Raw genomic sequence first — 22,278 nt, forward strand, 5'->3', positions numbered from 1 at the left:
GGAACTTGGCTTTTTATTATTTGTCCATAAAGCACCCACTTTGGGTGGTGTTCCTGAGCATCTGACTTGGAGATAATGAAAACTAACCCAACATAAATCTGCACATTGTTGACCAAACTATTACAGTTTACAGGGAGAATTTTGCAAGCTAAGGTCGCTACACTAGCATGCCATGCTAATTTACTGTATGAAGTTTTAAGAGAATTGTATTTTCTTCCCTGTTTCTAACATCCATAGTCTTGCATGCATCAGATCCAGTCGCAGTGCTGTTGTAGGGCTCCTTTCTTATCCTTCAGGTGAACCAGGACATCCCTCAAGTAGTTCCTACTATCTAACTATCTCAAACTTCACTTTCACAGTCTCTCACAGCCTCACCTTTCATTATCCAGAGGTCACATTCTGCGTCTAGTATCTAGATCCCTAAAAACATCATCTGTTGAATATACTCTGATATTGCCTCCTACACTTGGCAGGTACACTACCAACATCCACAATGCTGTCTCATTCCTTTCCTTTGACACCATAATACTTTCCCTTGCTTATATGTCTACAGAAAGCATGCCAGTGAGTAACCCACAGGCTGTCAAGGCGATTATTGTACTCTTGGTTTCCATGTGCATCTTGTCTCTCCATATCCAACTGACTGTTCTTAAGTGTGTTCTTTTGGGGCACAGATCACGCTGCACTGGTTTGACTCCTAGCACAGATAGGGCCTGACGTGTCACAAGTGTTCTGGGAGCGTGTTACATAATGACAGAAAAGTACAAGTAGCATTCATCTTTTTTTTGTAAAATTTCAGGTCCTACACCCCAGCGAAGACTTGCTTAATAGACTTTACCTAATAAGCAATCTGAAAATTTAATAAGAATCAGGCTGGTTGGCCCAGCTTGCTGTGCGAGTCAAATCACTTTTCCTAATCCACCACAACAGGACAGTAAAGAAGAGCGTAAGTCTCAAGTGTCAGTTAGGTAATTAATATACAGTCAAAACAGAGTAGTAGTGATTATTTATGTGGTGGCATGAGGCAGAAACAATCTCTGCAGCAGATGCACATTACACACATCCCACAAAGGATGGAGAACTACAGGCTCCAGGCTTTCTGTACCTGAGCATGCTCAGTTGCTCTAAGCTTTTTATCAAGGCTTTGAGTTACCTGGCCTCTTTTGACTTTCATAGGTTCAGTTTTGAAAAGTACTGCATTGTTTTGTTTGCTAGGTTTTCCAAAATCCCAGCAATCAAGGCATGCCATCAAAATAGAAACTTTTTTTTTTTTACATTTTTACATCAGTTTTTTACAACACTTTTATATCTTCTGGACTCTTCTTTTGTTATGTTAGTGAGTACAAAATTCACTGTAGCACTGGGAGCAAGTCCCACCTGTGCTAAGAGCACATCTGCTCCATACCAGTTTACTGCTTTCACCACCTGCATCCATGTTACAGAGGAACATCTGGATACTATTACAATTATAAAAGGTGCAGGTTTTATTCTCAGTGCAGGATTGGACTCTGATTTCACAACCTTCCTGAAGAGTGATGCTCAAGTAAATACATCCTGTCCAATTTATAATCAACATACATTTAACATCAGTAAAACATAATGGACCTTTATGTTAATTACATCATCATCATCAGGCATAATTGAGGTAGTATTAATAATCACTGTTGCTAAAGAGTAATGCTGTGAACCCTCATCTGGGAGAACATTGTGGTCTTTATGTACTTTTCTTTTTTCAAGTAGCAAATTGCTTGTGGATTTCTTTATCTCACAGAGAGAGGAGAGGTGGAAGTCATAAGGCTAATTGGTACTTGCTGACTTGAGTTCTGTCACGCAGAACAGAAGCAGACACTCTTTATAATCCTTCAAAATTGTTTATAGTATCTATTCCTTCTCTCCCCATCTAACAAACAGTAGGAAAATGTCCACCCTCCTTCACTTGCATATTAGTCTGAGTATTTGCATGTACAGAGAGATCTAAATCCATTCCACAACTATGGCCAGATAAAGGAGCAAACCTAGGAACAGATGACTGTGTGGAGGGTGACAGGGAATGGTGAGTGGAAAAAGAAGTGATTTAACAAATTCCAACTGGGAAGGAGTATGAAGCTGTACGTGCTGCATATGCTTCCTGCCTCTTTATGGTGGTATTTTAGAAACTTGAGAGACTGTTATTTTGCCCGAATGGACAAGGAAGCATAAACGTAACCACAATGTGAAATCCTTCAGGCATTTTAGCTCATTTACAAATGTGTTCGCACCATTTTATCAGTCAGGCATTGCTGAACAGGTGTGACCATTTCCTCCTGACATGTTTTCTCTGTTTCCTACTTACAGGAGGAAATTCAGACCTTTACTTCTGGCTATAGGTACTAAAATACATAGAAGAGACAAAAGCAGTTTGTGCAATACAACTGTGGATTTGCTGAATAATGGATTAGTAAAAACAGTATATTAATATGTAGTCAGTAGCTAGGTTTTATATTACTTCTTGAAAGACTCTATTTCCAAAGTGGTTTATCACACCATGAGATGATTAAATCAGCGGTAACCTGTCTGTGATATTGTGTCACTGTAGGGAGAGAACTTTCTTTGGAAATAACATTTTCTGGATGGAGGGATCAAATTCAGAGCTTCCAGAGACATCTGTTCTCAGGCTGGAGAGACACATTATTGTTTAGCACCAATTTTGTTTTCATCCTCAGTAATTTTCAATTATATTAATTCTTACTATATGTAAGATAATGATAGTGCATATATTCTGCTTTCAGAACCCTTCTGAACTGTTTCAGCTGTCCTCCTACTCCTTCTTCCAAGGTTTTATGTATGTCATCCAGACATCTGTCTCCCTTCCTTTTCTGTATCTAAGGATAATGGTCTCTGCTAAGATACTGCCTGAACCTCTGCCTTTTCCACTGTTTTCTGTCTCTCAGACATCTTATCTTTATTCTTAATCCAAATTGTGCACTATATTGTATTTGTATAGGATGCAAAGAAGGACTTCTCTATTTAAAAAACTGTTTAATTTTGAATTATATAAATTAGGACAAAAGATACTACCCTTGCCTATGAATTGTGCCTTAGGTTGTCATGGCTTTAGTTACACTGTTTTTATCCTAATCAAGTTCAACTGTAAATCTTATTCAGCGCCTTCAATAAATATATTTTGGTTAATTTATTCAGCTAAATAACTCTCAAAAACAGAGCAACTTCCTCAGTGTGATTCCATATCAATCTGTCTTCCATCTCTGCTCAGATGTTTTGATTTCTTCTACCACCTACATATTTGGCCTTCTCATTGACCTCTGAATGAATTCCTCCTCTCATCATGTATCATATCTCTACCACACCAAACATATGCCAGTGTTCAGATTTTCTTTAACCAAAATCCTATCTGTGGTTGGTTTTGTCTTCTCACCTTTCCTAATGCAGTTTCTATGTGGCTTTCCATGCTTTCACTTCTTTAAATTCTAACCAGTGCAGAGCAGCACTGTCTAAATTCTGTCTCATGCAAGAGAGCATAACCACATCGCCCACGTCCTTAAACAACTCAGATGGCTCTCCACTGAACTCACAAGTTGCTTCAAAAAAAACCATTGCTTGATTTTAAAATTGTCTTTTGGCTGGGATCATTCCAGCCATCTGCATGGACATCTTTTTCTTCCTTTTTTCCCCTGTTCTACTGATACAGGCCTATTATCTACTCTTACACTCTTCTAAATTTGTATTTTCCTCATTTCATTTCCCTGAATCATGTATTTCCATCCACTTTTAAAAGGTCTTTCAGCACTGATGCAAATAAAGCCATACTTATTTACACCATTTTTTTCCATCTTTGTCTCAGATTTTCTCTTGTGGATTTACATTTCTGAAGCCTCAGTATTTTCACAGTAACACCTATTGTTATGAAGCACCATCTGGGATATGACTCTAATGAAAAAGGAGATACAAAATAACTTGTTTTTGGAGATATGCTGGTGAGAAACATTTGCTTAACCATATGGAAATTGCATTTCTCCAGAGTGCAGACCTAAAGCTGAAACAGTAGGGATGTCAAGACATTCCGCAGAAACATTCCTAAGAACTCTCACAGAATCTCTTATAAATTTTTTTTCTTTTTTTTTAATGGGGAAGTTGATAATCCGGTTAATGAGAAATGGCACTTTAAAAGTGCTCTGCTATAGCTTCACAGTATTCCCACTTAAGTCCTTAGTACACTATATAACTTTAAGAGAAGTATTATGCCAGTGATGATGCTTTTGAAAAGTCCACCTTAGAAATCTAAAGCAATCACATTCTAAATCATTGCTATTCCTTCTGAATTTGTGCATAAATGTTGTTTCGGATCAAGAACTGTGAAATCCTAATCAGAGAAAATTTGAATGAATTAAAAATAAAAAAAGATAGTTCTTAATAGGGTTAGGTATACAAACTGAGTCACAACTTGCTTTCACAGATTTTTGGGGTAGGAAGGGATGTGGATTTTGTTTGTAAATAGAATTTAATTTCACCCACTGGAGGTAGAATTATGCAATTAAACTTTTAGAAAAGCTTCTGGCACAAGGATATTGCAGCACTGTAAAAAAGAGAAAGGACATTTCACACCCAGAAGTTATCCATATGGCCACTGACCACATGTTTGGTAGAGATGTGAACAATATGTCATTGGTATTTACAATTCCAGGTAGTTTTCTTGTATGCCATAAAAAGTAAATACTTAAGCAACAGTCTTTGCTGTGTAGATCTTTAATGGGTGTGGGAAATTCTCTTTATTTAGCCAGGAATGCCCATCATTTGCTGTCTTGGGAGATGTGTTGGCAACAGATGGGATCTCAAGAGCATTGTTTCCCTGTTATTCTGATTGTTTAAATGCAGTTCATTTCATTCCTTTATTTTTTTTTTTCTTTTCTTTTATGCAGGGGCAAGAGGGACTGTGGAAAAGAGGGGTGAAAGTAAAGAAAGCTAGAGAGTGAAAAAGAGAAGAAAATGAAATTTGAAAGAAACAATGGGATAAGAATCCCAAGAGGAGTGTTTAAAAATATGGGAGAATTGAGAGCAATAAGCTTGGGTGGAGAATCCTGGCAAATATTCAGCACATGCAGGGTACAGTAACAGCAAAAGGGAAAGAAATAAGAAAAACATATCACTCTGACTTTTGTGGTGTTTTCTTCCTTTTCTTCTCATTTATCTAATATGATAGGGGTTAATTGACACAGGGCAGTAGAAAACATAGTGTGGGACCACGTTTCTGGAACTAAATGCAGTTGTGCAGGACATGGCACTGCCATGAAGGGGCAGCTGACTTGGTCTTCCATGCAGCTGGATTCAGGGACTTAGCACAGATATGGTACCACGAATAAAATTTTGCTTAAAAGCCTTTGATTTCGTTCTTCTTTGGGAAATTTATTTAAGGATGTCCTGGGAGGATGTTTGGAGATTCTATTGTTGTTCAGAATATGGCATGCTGCCCACATCTGTGTGAGGTTTTTCAGCAGGACCTTAACACTTCCAAACAGATGTTTCAAAAAATGACTTTTCTGAAATGCAATATGCATTGGTCTGACTGTATTTTTGTTACAGATGTCAAGCAGATTGACGTGTTGAACAAGGAGGATAATGTTTTGAACCTAACATGAGAGATAATCGAGAGCATTAGTTTAAAAATCCCGTCAACCTCTTTTTGTTGTTTTTGCCCATAAGCCTTGTGGGGAGAAGAGAGCCCTTTCTCTCTCTTCTTCACAGAAAAAGTCATCAGCCAAAATACCAGGCAAAATGGAAAAAGGTAATAATACCCGAGTTAACATGAAGGTGGCCTTACTATTTCAAAACTGTGTCAGTTGCATAGAAAATTAATGTTGTGATTTCTCAGTGTGGGAAGTGATTTGAGGACACCCCCAAATGCAATCTGTCCTTTGCTGTTGAATTGATTTTCTGTTTTTAAGACTCTAGATTACTGTTCAAGACATGCTAATAATTTCTCTTTTTTTTTTTTTTTTCCCTTCCAAACCCATTCTCTAATTTGAACCTCTGGCAACTGTGGGATTTGAATATGTACATTACTGTAAGTCTACTCGTTTCCCCATTCAGAGAAGGGAATTCCATATAAGACATACCAGGTGACCAAGTACAATGAAAAATATGAAATATAATGCTGAGTAATCATCCTGCCTATCTCCTTGCCCAAAGGTGTGGTCCACTCTACCTCAGTCATTTCTAACAGGTGTTCCTAAACTGTTCTTAAAGATGTCCAGTGAAAAAGATGCAACAGTTTTTCAGGTGATCTAGTCCAATATCATGTTTTAACATTAGAATGATTTTCCTAATGCCTATTCTGAAACTTGCCTGGAACTTGCATGGTGCTTGGAGGAATGTGTGACTGGCACTGGTAGCTGGTCAGCTCAGGGATACTTCTCTGTGGTCTGGGGAAATAAGTCTTTTTAGTAGGAAAAGGTAATCATCAGAGCCATTCTTTTAGTCTTCTCCACTGTTTAGGGGAAAAATGTTGTTTGAGAATAATGAGTCAGACTGAAAGACTTCAACATGAGTCACTTTTATGGATAAACATCTCAAATATGGTACCACTGTGTCCTATTGACCCAATATGAACAAACCTTATGGTTACTTACATTATGAATCTCTTGCAATATTTCCAGCCACAATACATCCACCCTGAAGTCCTGGGAGTGGCTGCGGTTACTGGACTAGCACTGGGGTGATTCTGCAGATTTTTATGGTCTGTAGTTCTTGAAGTTCTGAAGAACGTAGGTGGTGATAGGTAGTACTTCTCCATGAGCCTCATCCTGGTATGTCTGTAGTCTGCAATTAGCATTTAGGGACATCTCTGCTGTATCTTACATTAGCAGGTCGTAGCACTTTAGTAAAATGTTTGCAAAAAATTTAAAATAATGTTTTTGAATGTTATGTTGTGCTGCTGTTGTTTGGCACAATGACTGTTGTATTGTGTAGACACATGGCTTCCCTTTACTAGTTACTAACTTACTCTAATGTTTGTATTTCAGCTGCACTGTAACTTTTTTCCATCTGTACTGGAAAGTAGTTAAGAAAATGGGCCTCCAGACATAAGTCAGGTCTTCATGCATGGGTTTGGCTGGAAGACCTGTGATGAGTTAACGAGATATTATACATACTTGAAGGTAGCATTTTAGCAAATTGTAGTAATATTTGGAGAACATGAATTTGAAGCAGTGATCACCTCAGAGCTTAGGGAGCTCTTGAGTCCTGTCTGGCAATTGAAGCCACCTTCTCTGTAAGAACGTAACGGTTCTGGCAGCTCTTGAGACCATGTGAGCTGAATTAAAGCTAGTGCAGAAACTGAATGTAAGGAAAAGATTTAGACAAGAGAAATATATTCTGTATTAGCAGAACATAACACCAGTATCATAGCCATCTACTCATGATCTGTAAATGGTAACACATATCATGGATATTTATCATGGTGAGACAGTGTGGTGGGAATGTTAAGAATCAGCCTAGCAAACAGTGAGCATGGAGTAAATTGTATCTGTGTATACAGAAAAGGGTTCCATCACTGTGGATGGGAGAGCCTATGGAATTCTTACATTTTGAAACAATAAACTTAATAGTATACACCATATTCCCAGTTTCTGCCTATTCAACTGCTTGCTGCTACAATAGGATGGGAGCTCTCTTACTGATCTGCTCTGTGACTCAGTTTGAGCCATTTCACTTCTCTTTATCTCTGTTTTCCCTTAACTTCTTGCTCATCTTATCCATTAGGCTGTAAGTTTTTAAAACAGGAACTTTCTCTTCCTGTGCATATTTATCTTGTGCCTAACACAACGGCCTTAATCTTGGTTGAAGCCTCTTGGTGATACCAGAATACAAATAACAATAGCAGGAGCAGCAGAAGCAGTAACAAAGTAGGTGGTTTAACCTTTGATGTTCCTTTCCTGAGACATCTCTAGATACTGGAATACAGTCACTCATCCATTTATTTATCTCTGTGGTGACTTTGGCTTGGCATACTGTCACACTACAATGACATGTCACCAGCAGTCCACGCATTGACTGGCTCTTTCCATCACTGATCATTTTTTATTCCATGTAATTGCCTTTCATTTGCAGTTGTTATTTTAAAGGTGACCCCTAACCCTGCTCAGGGAATGAAATAATGGATAGATTGAGATCTGAGGCTTTCTTATTATTACAACTCAGAGCAAGTGAATATTAGCAGGGGCTGGTACTGCTGCTCATCTGCACCTGCATGGAAGAAAAACTTGAAAGCTAGGGTGTGGTGTTGGTGGGTGTATTTTTTTTTTCCAGTTCTCCCCCCCACCCTCATCCAGCTGGTCCCTCATCCTGCTTCTCTCTTGTACTGCAGTTTCTCCTGTACTGTTTCTGTTGTGTGGAATTTGAGGTTTCTCAATGCACATTCCCTGCCCCCAGCCCGCACGCTCCCCACGGACCCAGCTTCCTCTCGCACATTCCACACTGGAGCGTACCACTCTGGAGGCAAAGTGGGCTCAGGGAAGAGTCCATCCAAAGCTGCTGTGTCCCAGGCTTGCTCCGTCATCGTCCTCACCGTGCGAGAGCACTTTCACTAGTGAAAATGCAAAGATAACAGTTCTCATGGCACTGTGAATTAGAAATTCCTGAAATATTTCCAACATCAGCCAGCAAAAAAGCAGGGTGATAGAAAACAAATGGTGACAGGAAGGCAACAGGGAAATAGGGAAGGGAAATTCAGGGCTGTAGAGGCTAGGGCAAAAAAAGGGAGAGAGAGAAACAATAAAGTCAGGAGACAAGGAAAAAAAACAGAAAGAGATGAAAAGCTGAGAAAATGTGAAGGAAAATCAAAGAATGAACAAATGAACCATGCAGACTGTAAAATGAAATTAAGTGCATGGAACAAATATTCGGGTAGTGATCAAGGATAGAGAGCAGATGCTGAGTATGAGTGAGAGCCAGAAACACAACAGGGATTAAAAAAAAACTGTCAGAAGATTTGGGTAAAATTCTTGTTCAGTTCGTATTTGGTTTGATTTGAGTAACCCATCCCTCATTTTCATTTGAGCTTGTTCTCTAGGAATCTGGTTTATCCCACCGCAGATTATTTTATCGAGGGCTGTTGCTAGTGTTTTGCTTCTTACTGCTTTTTTAACCAGTACTAATTGGGCCTGTCATCCGGGTAGGTCCAGGATGTAAGTGTTGTGACCTTTGTGGGAGAGGGTTTCTTCTATCACTTAATGTGTTTATGTTTGAAATCTATGCTCAAACACACAGTCATCCGAACCTGCCCGCATCTCAGAGTACACTCTGTTTCTGGGAAGAGTCGTGTTGCTGAGTATCTCACAGTCATTCCCTGTAGCCACCCTGTGAGGGGGGAAGCCCAAAGCAAAAGGAATCGGTGTGCTCCTGTGTGTAATCCTGCATTAGGAAAAGTTGTTATACAACAGCTCAGAGCGGCACAACGAGCAGCAAAATGAAGCAGGCAGAAAGGAACTGAGCCAAATAGAAAAGTTTCTCCCGCACAGACTTAAAGACAGATACCATATAAAACTTCATTTATGAGCTGCCCCCAGTTACATACCATCTCTAGATAGGCAGCAGCACCTTTACCATACTGCTTTTAATAGAAGCTGTCTTCCCTTGGTACTGAACTTTTCCATACAAGCTTGAGGGGAAAGTAATTTAGTTTAATAGAAGCCACCCTCATTTTGAAACAGGCCTTGATTTAAAGCCGGAAGTAATTAACTGTAATGAAGCCCTTAGCTTCTGCACTAGGATCAGAGCCATGTTATTCACAGCCATACTTAGACGTCCCTGTTGCTAATGTGTCACTAGTCTGTTTTTTCCAATCGTGGTTGGTTGTGTTTTTAAGTCCTGCTGGCCAGATTGTGATACAGTATCTGTAAAGGTTAGCAGCTTTACAGTAATGGTCTAAAAACAGAGGAAAGGCTCAGCTCAGGGCTGAGGAGTTTATGAGATTTCTGCTTATGATCTAAATGAGGCATTTTGTGTTCTATTTCTTTTATTGCCTTATGTAGCAGTGCATTGTCAGTTCCCAACTCTAAGCAAAAGCCTCTAAGACAATCATTCCCAAATTTCCCCTTCAACAGCAAAATGTAAAACAACAACAAAAAAACAAAAACAAACAAACAAAAAAACACTTGTATTTTAAAGCAATTGGCATACTACTATTTCTTCTCTTCCACCAGCTCAGTAATTTCATCAGATTTTTCTGGGTGTTCCTTGGCCCCCAGCTCAGCTTGGTATCTACAGGGCTCCTTCTTCTTTGTGGCTTGTTAGTGCTTTGGAGCAGGGAGTCTGGAAACTTCCTGAAGTCACTGGGAATTGTGCCATTGGCTTGAACAGGGACAGGCTTTTTAACCTTGTGTTAACACACTGGTAACAGTAATTAAACAAATCTCTCACTGTCCCTTTCAACTTCCCAAGATCCAAGTATCAGATGTAATGTGTGACAGAATCCCAAAATGAGGGTCATCAAAACAAGCGAATCATGCAGGAATGCTCTGGGATCCACCCGCCAGTGTAAATAACTCTGTGACCTCAGTTCCATTATTCTTCCTTTCTGATGTCAATAACTTCCCACCAAAAAAGTGTACCATGAAATGGAATACATTTGAGAAGTCTGCCTGCCAGCATAGCTTTATATATTCAGAGGTTAAATAAAAATGTATCTTTCAATAATGTGCATGTATGCATGCATGTGCATTTCTATGCAGTGAGACTGCATATGGACTTTAATAAACTGTTGATTTCAATTTTTAGAATTTTCTATTAAAAACAGTGTCATAACATGGGGCTCTTACTGCAGACATTCAGGAGAGCAACCTGACCTGTCTCCCCATTCCTTCACCCAGCAGACCTTGCCTAGTTAGTCCTAGGAAGAGACTTCTTTCCTTATTGTAACCATTAGTAAGGCAAAAATAGAACAGTGCCACAAACTCAAATCTCAATGCTCATCTACATTGATTGTGTTGATTTGTTTCCCCTTACCAGGCTGTCCTGTAAAGAGCACTACGAGTTTCTTCACGCAATTACTCGAAAAGCCTGGTCCCAATATTTTTAAGAAGCAACTTAACCAAAACTACTCCATCAGGCTGAGGATCTGGCTTAGCAATGTGTTACACTGTCAGGATCAGAAGCATATTATGAGTGGCTAGTACTCCATTTTGATGTCAAGTGACAAAGTGGGTATTTCCTTCCAAAGTTAGAGGTGAAGCATGCAAGTAGATCAGAGATCACTGCTACACTTTTCTTTTATTGAGGCAGTGCTTCCAGCTCCTGCTGATTTCCAGATGCGCCAGCTGATGGATGGCACGGCAACTCCACGTGGAGCTGAATTCATGGCAGCTGGAAGCTGCTACTTTCCATGGATACCTTTCTTCAGTTTTTGTGACTTTAGCTCTCAGCCACACCCTGGCCTTCCTATATGGTATTCAGTATTCATCCATGTGCTGACATTTTGACAAATGCTTTTGGTTATTAATACCTATTTTTATTCATGTAATTGTTTTTGCATGCTAATTGGCAGGACAGTGTGCATATTCTAGTGTCTCTTTTGAAAACATTGACTTTTCAGAGCAGTGTCAGTGTGGGTTGATATTCATGTAGGTTGCCTGTTATGCTGCAGGTTAATTTAGCAGTCTCCTTGCTACCAACCTGCATGCCTTACCTTGTGCCAAAACAGGTCAATCTCTTAGTCGCCATCTGAGAGCAAAGCTGATCAAATGGTACTTCTTTGTTCAGATGCTGATGGATAGCCAAGACCTTCCCCTTCACAGTAACAGGGTACTAGGTCAATTTCAGGCCAAAGATTTGCAATTATTGCACAATGAGCCACATGTAAATGAGCTTGTCTCATTTCCCTTGTGCCTGCTTGAGATTACAGTTCTCATAATGCAGCACTGAAAAGATGGCATAACTCTGTAAGGCATACATATAGTCTGTGATGCATATTCCATAGTATTTCTCACAGCACAATAAGGAGAGTGTAATACTATTCTATTTAGGTCTATTCTATTTAGGTCTTTTTAATTATTATTATTTTATTCCACCCCCTCCTCCCCGGCACAGGCCATATACTTTAAATAGACAGTAAACTTTTTTTAGAAAATGCATGAAAATATAGAGTTAATAAGGATGCTCTTGCATCCATGAAGCAAGAGCATTCTTTCTTCCTAGGTTTGGAATACATTCATACATGCAGAACAATTGAATTTCAAGGAAAGTGCTCTAGTATGGCCCTGTTACTTGACAGGTCTTCTTATTGTTTCTTCCACCATATGTAGAGATGCCTTTCCATTTCAGTAGATCTTGAAAGATCATTCAGAGGAATAACATCAAAGCATACCTTGCATAGCAGTAGAGACCCTTGTCTTTGAGACATACTTTGCATCTCCCAAGAAGTGACAGCTATGCTCTCCACAAGAACACACGTAATTGCTTATCTGACCTCCTGCAAACTCTGTGTCCGCTCCAGCCTGCTCTCTCCAACCCTGCTAAACACGGTAAGGCCCTGCCGGCCAGCCCGCAGCTCCCAGCAGCGCACAGCAAGCCACTCCTTCTTCGCTGAGCACGGGGCGCACGCACGGCCAGAAGCACCCTCCATCTTTCCTCATGCTGACGCAGCAGAGCTTATTGAAAAATGAGCGTTATAAGAACCCTGCCTGAGCCATTGGGGGAAAACACCAGGCACACACACACTGCACACCGTGGCAGGCATCAGATAGGCTGCACAGCCAGAGGCATGTGTGCTGGCAGTTTTTGAGGTTGTGGGTAGTGTTGAGTTTTCAATATAATGTGCACACTTTCCTTGGTTGTATGAATTTCTTGTTCCCATGTTTGCACATTATGTAAAAATTTCTGTAAGAAAAAAAAATAACCCCCTATGGATCTTTTAATACAATGTAGTGATACAGATTCTAGGAAGGTATGGTTCCTGTAATGTATTCCTAAAATCCCTGCATTTTCATTAAGTATACACAGAAAATGGGTATAAACATACAGGAACATAACAGCATATCCAGTCAAATCTTGTCTCACCTGAATTTAAGTGAAAAAGTGTTTATTCGGAAGTTATGCGTCACTATAAATGTTCAATTTAACAGCAATATTTGTGTATATAGACTATTTGTTATATAATTGTGGTGATGTTATTAGCTACAATCTATTAAATGAAGCATTGCAAGTTGAATTTAATCTGGTAAAATTAAGTTTATATAAAAAGTTCTTAAAAATGAATGTATTGTCATCATATTTCACAGTCACCATGAGCATCTATCTTTATTTTTCCAAGCTGGAAAGCAGAAATGAAACGCAAACCAAGTAAGGCAAACTAAAACCCAAGCAGCTCCTGTTCTCAAGGCAGCAACACAAAGCACCTAAAAATACTCTTCCATATGAGCGTTTTTTTTTCTCAGTTTGGGGAAGAGTCATCTCCCTCAGCCCTCGTGGTGCTTGCGGAGGTCTCTGCAGTTCTCGCTTACTGCAGAGCTTCCGACAGGGGTGGGGATGTGTGTGGGGGGTTAGTTTTTGCTGCTTTATCGCCCACAGCCATGCAGGGTGATTTCATGTCCGCCTTCCGCTGGAGCGCTGAGGCCCAGAGCCAGGGGCCCTTAGGGCGCCTTCCCGAGAGAGCGGTGTCAATGCGCGGCCGCGACGGTTCCAGAAGGGCCCCGAAGGTTCGAGAATCCCCCCGCCGTCCCCACACGCCTCGCCCCGCCGCCTGCTCGCCCTGTGCGCGGCTGCCAGGCAGGCGCCGGCCGCGCTGCGGGCTGTGGCAGGGGCCGGCAGGGAGCGGGGGCGGCCTGGCAGCGCTGCTCCTCGCCCAGGCGGCCCTCCTGAGGGGAGTGCCTGGCCAGCCTGTGGGGGGGCACCCGGCACAGGGCTCTGCAGCACAGGACGTGCGGGTGGGGACCGTGGCGTTGCAGGTCAGCAGGCAGAAGGCCTCTTCGCTGCCCATCGGGGGGTCCGTCAGGGCGGGCACGGCCTCAGGGGAGGCTCAGCCCCGGCGGGAGAAGCCCTGCTGCGGTGGGAGCCCCGAAACCCGCGAGGGCTGTGTGTGTCGGGCACCGGGGAGCTCAGGGCAGCTGGAACCTGCCGCCGGGGCAGCTCATCCTTTTCCTGAGCGGGCTACAGCCAGAGCGGGGTCTTAACAGGAGAACAGCGTGGCAGTGTTGGCAGGGGTGGGATGAGATAGGTGTATAGAGGGGACAGGAGGGATGTGTTTTCTCCGACCATGGAATTCTTCTGGTTATAAAAGTGCAAAGGCTGAGGAAGCTTTCTGCGAGAGGCCCCCAGGGGGCTCCTCGCTGCAGTTCTTGGAAATGGTACCAGGGCGCAGGGCGCTCGCAGGCAGCAGGGCAGGCAGGCCGAGCAGGTGCCTGACACCTGATCAGGCACAGGGGCTGCGCGAGGTACACGGTGACAGCAGTGGTGATCCGTTCCAGCACTGGAAAGAAACCCTGCAGGTCATGTATTCTCTGACTGCGTGTGTTTTTTGAAAGCAAGATAAATCATACACGGGTCTGCTTTATTTTTTTAAAGCATGCACTGAGTGGTTAAACTTCTTAATAGCAACTACACACAGCCCGACAGCTGATATTTTAATGACGATACAGGGGTGGCAGACCTGTTAAATCTGATAGTCTAATCCCCGTAATAAGTTATTAAAATCATATAAGTACATGATGCAAACATTGTAGTTGTTTTCCCTGTTTATAGCAATTTTACAGCTGTTGGTTTGCTGGGATTAATTTGTCTCCATGGGGTTTCAACACTATCCTCCCAAGTGCATTTTGAGAGCCTGTAATGTCATGTAATCGGGACCATATTATTTTTGTCAAAATCTCTGGGAGTGATGTAAGAGGAAAAAGGAAACTAGCTAACTCCCAACCATTTGACCAAAGGTTAAATTAGTCTTGGCCTTCTCCCAGCTAGACCTGAAGCTTTTCAGTCAAACATTTGTTCTGCCCTGCTCAAAAAAATTGAATTCATCTCATTTCTTGTCTTTTCTCCCGCCTTCCCCCCTCCTCATGTTTATTTGTTATTTACCAATGTCACATGTTTTCTTTAATATTATGTCCTTACTTTTAAGGGAACACATCTTTGGGACAATAGATATCACCTATTAGAAGGTTTGACCTTTGGTTCATAATTCCTATATATTCTATGGAATGAAATGGGCAAAATACGCATTGTGATTGAAATTTAAGTAGGACATGTTACACTGTACAAGAAAACTTACTTTTTATAGTAGCTGCAGAATTTCTGTCCTGTCCAGTGCAAGTTGCCCCAAGCATGGCCCGTGGTAACACTGCAGATGCTGTTTGCTTTGTGTGACGCTAGAAAATCTTGCAGCCGCTGTGCTTTGCTGGTGGCGTGAAAGTCTCCCTGCAGACTGTTTCAGACCATGTAGTTTGAGAAGCTTCCAGTAGTGAAAAACAGCTAGCATCTGTTGTGTGTATTCTCATGTCTACTTGTACGTACAGTGATGTATTCTGGTTTGGAATTTGTTTATATTTGTGTGTACACATAAAGGGCAAAAGATTATGAAGTTTGTGAGGTTCTTTGCGTTGTTTGGAAAGAACTTTGATTTCATTGCAAAAGGCTGGTATTACAGTACTTTGTGCCATGAGCAAGTGATGTGTGAAAGGATCAGAAACAACATTGGCCTGGTCATTAAGAAGTCTGGTAGCTTATCGCCGTTCTTTGGTGTGGAGAGTGGGTTGTGCTGCCAGAAGAACAGATTTCTAACCAGAGTCAGCTGGACTGAGACAGGCATGACAAGAAAAAGTTACTTGGTGCGCTGAACTATAAAACAGATTCAGAACGTGAATGAAATGGGAATTAACAGGAAAAGATATGTATTTGGACATTAAGCCTTGATGAGAGTTCAGCGATACTCAACTTTTTGGAAAAGTTCAAACTATTTCTTAATGTTTTCTAACTGCTTTTCTGCTTATGCCTAGTTATATATTTTAAATATGGATTGACTTTTGTTTGCATAATCTATCCTTAAAATCCACACTATTTTGAAAAACTGCAGAAAGTCTAAATCCTCTTGGTGGCCGACAAAGACATAGTTTGGCTGTTCAAAGAAGAGAGTTGTAATCAAAAAACCCTATTTATACAAATCAGAGCAGCAAATGTAGATACTAGGTGGTCACACGGTGATGGTCATACAAATAAACCTTATCAATAACTACTCTGAAGAATTGCTACAATACTAATCCTGTCAAATCTTTTGTTACACTACATATATTCTAGTGTTCTCTATTTCCATAATACTTTAAACAGCAAAAATTATGGAAGTTATAATCTGTTTAGGGAGTGTGTTTTTCTTCTAGTTAAGCCTATTTCTGGATGATAGATTTGCATGGGACTCATCAGCAACTCTCGTGTGGAAACAACAAGAAAATAATTGAGGCTCATGCACTTGGAAATGGTACCTGACTTATACATTGATATGCCAGCATCTAATTCAAACTTCCAAATAAAGTCACATGAGTTCAGTACTAGTTGTGTACCTTTTCAGATTATTTAGGAGAATCTCTCAATCCTTGCAAGTGAAGCTGCAATTAATTAGTGTTATGTATCACTATGTGCTAGTTCTTGTACTTGTTATAAGAACAAAGACCAGAGACTCATTTTCTTTTGCCTTAGCTCTGCTGGGCAGACTGTGGCCACCTCATGGGAAGTAAAGGTTCAAGACTGACCTTGCAAATTGTTCTCCTTGGGAAGAAACAAGTTGCAAGCCTGGCTGGGGGATGCTTCCCACCCTTGGGAAAAGCACAGCTTGCCTTGCATCACTTGTTTGCACTGGCCCAGATACATTATTGTAGTTGTGAAGGCAGCTGAATTGTCTGTTGTGCCTGCTACCTTCTAGGATAACAACTGTACTACAAAAAGAAAATACCGGGAACTAATTGCAAGATCAAGCAGCTGGTGTGACTATATGCAGTATTGTTCAGTATTAGGCAGCAAAACCAGTACTGAGATTAGTGATAAAAGAGCAGGGAAGAACAGCATAACTCGAAAGGACTTTGGTTGTGACTACATAAGTTTGTTTTCTCTATATACATTTCTTTTTCTAAAATTACATCTTTCTTTTACTTCATGCTTTCCTAATTTTTTTAAATAGTTTTGACATTGTCAAAGCCTTGTTGTGCCTGTGTTACAGTGCAGTTGTATATTGCCACCCTGATGTTGTGAATCCCCTGAACTCCACAACAAAATTAGTAAGAGGTTCTAATTCAGGTTTCATCAGGGTAACCCGGCAAGTTGCATACATAGTTACGTAACTTTGATATCATCAATAGTTTTGAGATTAAAAAGTGAAACATTGAATAAAATTTCTATTGATCTAGGTAAGGATGTAGTTTTCTAGTAAGATTCTTAAGTTAGGAACCTGGGCAAGATGAATCACACCCTAAGTTGAAATGTCTGTGCCAGAGGTATTGGCATCTGATCTATGGGCCCAGTCTTCCATTGCGTCTCTAGAGAGCTGGTCAAAAGGGTCAGCAGGCTAGATATAGAGAAAATTCATCTCAGCGTAGAGCTCTGTCCTGAATGCCGCCACTTGTGCTGGCTGGACCTCTGTTAGAGATCTCACCCAATGGTCCTTCTCTAGACTCAACTTTTCAAAGGTTTCTAGATGGGCAAATTGTTGTCAAGCATAGCCAGACACAAATTGATATCTAAATGCTTAATTGCTTCCCTGAGCTAAAGCCTTGCAGATGCCATAATGCCCTAGGTTTTCAGAGGTGCTGAACAGTGTCAGTTCCCAGTGAGCTCAGCAGGGACAAAGCAACACTTACGTCCTCTGCAAGCTCACCTCCTTGTAGTGGGGTGCAAATGCAGAAATGGGGAGAGAAGGGCAAGGGATTGAACTGCGTGCATCCAAAGGAAGAAAATGCAGCCTGAGCATGTGTGTGTGCGTGCATATAAATAAATAATTAACTTACCATCGTATCTAAGTATTGAACTTGCCACATGGCTGTGGAGAAATGGGAAACAATACACCAAAACTGCAGTAAACTGATACAAGCACTGAGAAAGCTCATTTGTCTACAGTCAAGCCCTGGTGAAAGTTGACGGTATTATTTATTAGCTGAGAGATCCTGCACTGAGTATAAATATGTATAAATGAACGGCTGGTGTGGCTATTTGTAACAAGAAAAATCAGACCCCCTACTTAAGGTCTTAAAAGATCATTAGTTCCTAAGAATTTCAAGTGCTTTCTCCAGCTCAAGCATGTCAGAAGTGAAAAATTTTTCAATTCTGCTCCTGCAGATCTTTAGGCAAACAGAATTCTTCTTGTAAGAGTCTTATCAATCCTCAGTGTATGGGTTTGCATGTATTATTTGTTTTCTTTATAATAGTATGGTTACAGTGTTTATATGCAAGAAACATGGCTCAGGAAAGGAGGACAACGGAGCAGGGAGTCAGGAGATCTTTGTTTGGTTCCAGCCTTTGAGGCGGATTTTCCTCTGTAATCTTGGGATGAGTTGCTGCATTTGTTTTTCTCAGGGAGATCCTTGTATGTAAAATGGCAATAATAATAATTTTCTGTTTTTTTCCTGTCTTTTCATTTTACTTGCAAAACCTTCAAGGTCCAGGCTAAGTCCACAATGTTTGTAGAGGACAGTGGGGCCATGGTTTTGACTGACTGCATATAAATAATCAGGTGGTCAATTAACCCCCCCCCCCTTTTTTTTTTGCCATGATGTGCACAGAACATTGACAAAGATGATGCAAAAGAAAACAAATATTGTTGTCCCTGCAGGCCACTGCAGCTGAAACAACTTAATTTTATTAGAACTGTCAAAAATGAATGCTTACCTTGCAACTCTAATTCTCACTCCTTGTAACATTGGTTTGTTACCATCCAAAACCTATTTGTACTGTAAATATGTTTCATAAGGAGTGTCCGTATCTGTACTTCTATGAATAGAGGACAAGTTTCTTTCCAGATCTGAATTCTTTGAGCATCCCTGACCTAAATGAGCAGCTGAACCAAATCGGTGGATTTTGATTCTGTTTGGATTCTGGAAGTTTTGAATATTATGTGAGGTTTATGTAGCTTGATTTGTAGCTTATTATTTGTAGCTTGATACATAGAGGAGCCTTTCCATCTAGATTTCTAACATTAAGATGTCTTAAAAGGCACTCACAACAGGTTGTAGAAGAGCCACGCAGGAGGCGTAACCAAGTGCATGACCAGAATCTAGGCACGAGGCCACATGAGGTATGCCAAGGACTGGGGGGAAAAGAGGAGGTGAAAGCCTATTTAAGCCACCCATTCCTGCTTCCTTTCCCCTTCCGTAATTATCCTGGTTTATCAGTTGTTCCCTCTGCTCAGGAATATCTGCAGCTACTAATTAGCCCATGACGGTAATGGGAGATGGATTGTGACTCAAGCTAAAGTAAGCAAGCATGTCTTCCAGAGCTTTACTAACCTTCAGCAGGGAAATTCTAAATTATGGATGGAAACCTAGGATGTCTTTGTGGTTATTTATTTAATAACTTAAAGGTTATAAAAACATGTTTGAACAATGAGTTCTGGCCGTATAGTACCTTTGCTGCTGCTTACTTTCCTGATAAAAACAGATCACAGAATCGCTTGCTGTAAGAGGTATGTTGTACTGGTCATTTCCAGTTCTTTAACATAGCTTTTTGCAGGCGAGACTAATTCTGACTTACTGAGCACTGCCCACTGTGACCGAGTCTTGAAGGTCAGTTATGTTTGCTGCCTTGGGCTCTGCAGTCGAAATTACCCAGGAGCACAGTGTGATGAGGAGCTGCTGCTCAGCTTGCCCAGTGTTTAATGGCAGAGGTGGAAAATAGTAGCAGAGACTATATGCACAGTAAAGTTAAACGTCCAATGCTTTACACAGTTAGAACCTCTGAAGAGGCACCAGTTACTCCAAGAGGAGTAAAAATTAAGAAAAAATAAGTCAGCTAGGGAGAATAATGAGGAAGAAAAATTGATTGTCCTGTATAAAAAGAAGACAAATTGGAAGAATCCCATCAGTTTATTCTCCTTTGTCAGGCTGGTGGTTCAACATGCTGTACTGTTCTGTGCAACGTGGTTCTTGCTGCTGAGCACAACTTTCACAACTAAAGCATGAAATCTACCTTCCGTCTTCTGAGCTTTGTGTAGAAAATGCTGAGAACAGCATTTGGTGCGACTTTGGTGTGGTGACTTAAATTGCTCCTCCAAAAAAAGGCTAATAACGATACAGAGCAAAGCATGTTTTTTTCCCACTTGGGTTTTCAAAGTTCTAGAAGCACCATGAAATCTCTTGGCCCATGATCTTAAACTTTTAGAAACTTACAGCAAAGTGCCCCTACCCAAGCAGATTCTGCAGTCCACAGTATGAATTTTGTATGAGAAAGAATGGGGGGCCCCAAATGTTTGAAACTGTATGCTAGAAGGTTAGCTGGTAATTAGTCTTCCTAGAGTGGACATTATAAAAACAAATCATCGAGCCATTTGTTGCTGTTCTACCTAAGAACACAGTTAAAAGTCTCTACTCCGAAACACTGAGAAAGAGCTCAGAATGTTCTTTGTGTTTTTAAAACAGAAATCATCCAGCAACTCTGTATTTTAGCAAATCTGTGCTCCAGCCCTTCTATAGTACATTTACAGATCACTGTAGGGGAGAAATCTGGTTGAGAAGCACTATTTGTGGTGATTTTATCGTGTTTTTATGTCTATTGGAATATGAAATTAACTTAAAACATTTGGCCCAGAGCCTTGGCTATAAAACTGCTACAGATGCAGGAGATGGGAGCATATTTCTGGGCCTTTATGAAAGGCATTGGGGCAGCTGGAGTCTACTGTCATTTTCCCAGCAGAGCAATCTGAAATGGTGGTATCAGAGAGGTTCACAAAAAGGAATCTAATGACAGTTGTGGAGAGGGTCAAATGTACAGCGTTCCCCAAGGAAACTCCTTTAAAAGTCCATTTTACCAGTGGCATTTCCTTGGCATTTTTTCCCATAAATATTTGGCAAATGGTGTTTGTCCTTGGAAGGCAAATGCTGTAAGACTTGTAGAGAGCCAGGACTGCGGCAAAGACAGAGCAGGGACTGCAGAGGGTTCTGCTGCAGTTTCATTTATGGGAGTAGGTAGTTCTGTCTATGTTGATGGAGTCACAGAGTTGGCCAATTTATCAGACCCCAGGAGCTCTCTAGCAGTGGCTCCCTGTGGCCTCAGGTGTGCATACACACTGTGGAGAAACCTGGGATGGATTCTCAGAGCAGAGTCCATTGCCCCAGCTGGGTTTGATGCCAGGACAGAAGGGACATAGTGCTCTCAGCAGCCTCACCAGACTTAACCCCTCCCCTGCACTGGATGTTTGCAGGCCCCTGTGAAGAGGCAGGCCTGCTGCAGCATGGCATCCTACGGCATCTTAGCGTACGGCTCAGGAGCTTTGGGCTGCTCAGCAGCCATGGGTTGGTAGCTCTAGAAATGCGTGGTTCTTTGGAGACAAGGTGTTCTTCTCCTGAGTTTAACAGCCAGGTTGTCTTTAAAAGAGAATATGCACATGACACTGGAATAATAAGGCCAAAGAGTATTTGGTGACCTTCATGGACTTTTTCGAATGCTTGATTTGAATAAAGGCTGTCTGGTTAGTCCCCACAGCAGTACAGCCTGGGAATAGGGCATCCCACTGTCCAGCCCTGTGTGAGAGCCATCCTTACACTGTGAATGAAGAAGCTGGGAGTTGTGTCTATGAAGATGCAAGGGGAATGCTTTAGCAATCATTCCTATTCTGCAGTTTCTTGATGAGGGCAAGGAGTACCTTTCCATTCAAAGTCCCAGAAACCTAAGTACTTGTGAAGTTCTGAATTAAAAACTTGAAGGAGGCCTCTCTTGCCAGGCACAGACTGTGCTTTGGGATTGTATGTCAGGTGCCAAAGACTGGGAGAGGTTTTGGACCAATAGAAAGCAGGAAACAGCAGAAAGAGAGCAGAGAGCAGAAATAGAGCAGAAGAGATCCTGCTATATGTCCCATCTTGTGGTCCCAGGAGAGTCTGAGAAAACCAGTGGACTGAGAGCTGGAGCCCTTTTGCCAGGGGAGGCAGTGTAAACATTTGATTTTTGTTTGGCAGTGACAGTAAGCTGCATACAGATGTCTCACTGCTGTAGGAAATAGGAACTCAGCCATGCATACAAAGGGCGGGGAAAAACCCCAAATGAAACAAGTTAATATTTGTACAAGTTACACCAACCTCATCGTGAGGAGAAAGAGAGTGGCTAAATAAG

General features: G+C 41.2%; 1 long non-coding RNA gene across 3 annotated transcripts in view; it reads left to right on the forward strand.

The window, feature by feature from the left end:
- Positions 1 to 2,865: 2,865 nt before the first annotated feature.
- The window catches only part of LOC308176258, a 68,391-nt gene continuing 48,978 nt past the window's right edge, over positions 2,866 to 22,278 (forward strand). The window contains exon 1 of one of the 3 annotated variants that reach the window (XR_013938180.1): positions 2,866 to 13,685. This is a non-coding gene — a long non-coding RNA (uncharacterized lncRNA). The other 2 variants (XR_013938181.1, XR_013938182.1) reach the window with 2 other exon arrangements.

The sequence above is a fragment of the Anser brachyrhynchus genome (assembly GCF_964034855.1).
Source record: "Anser brachyrhynchus genome assembly, chromosome: 11".
In the NCBI taxonomy this organism is placed as follows: Eukaryota; Metazoa; Chordata; class Aves; order Anseriformes; family Anatidae; genus Anser; species Anser brachyrhynchus.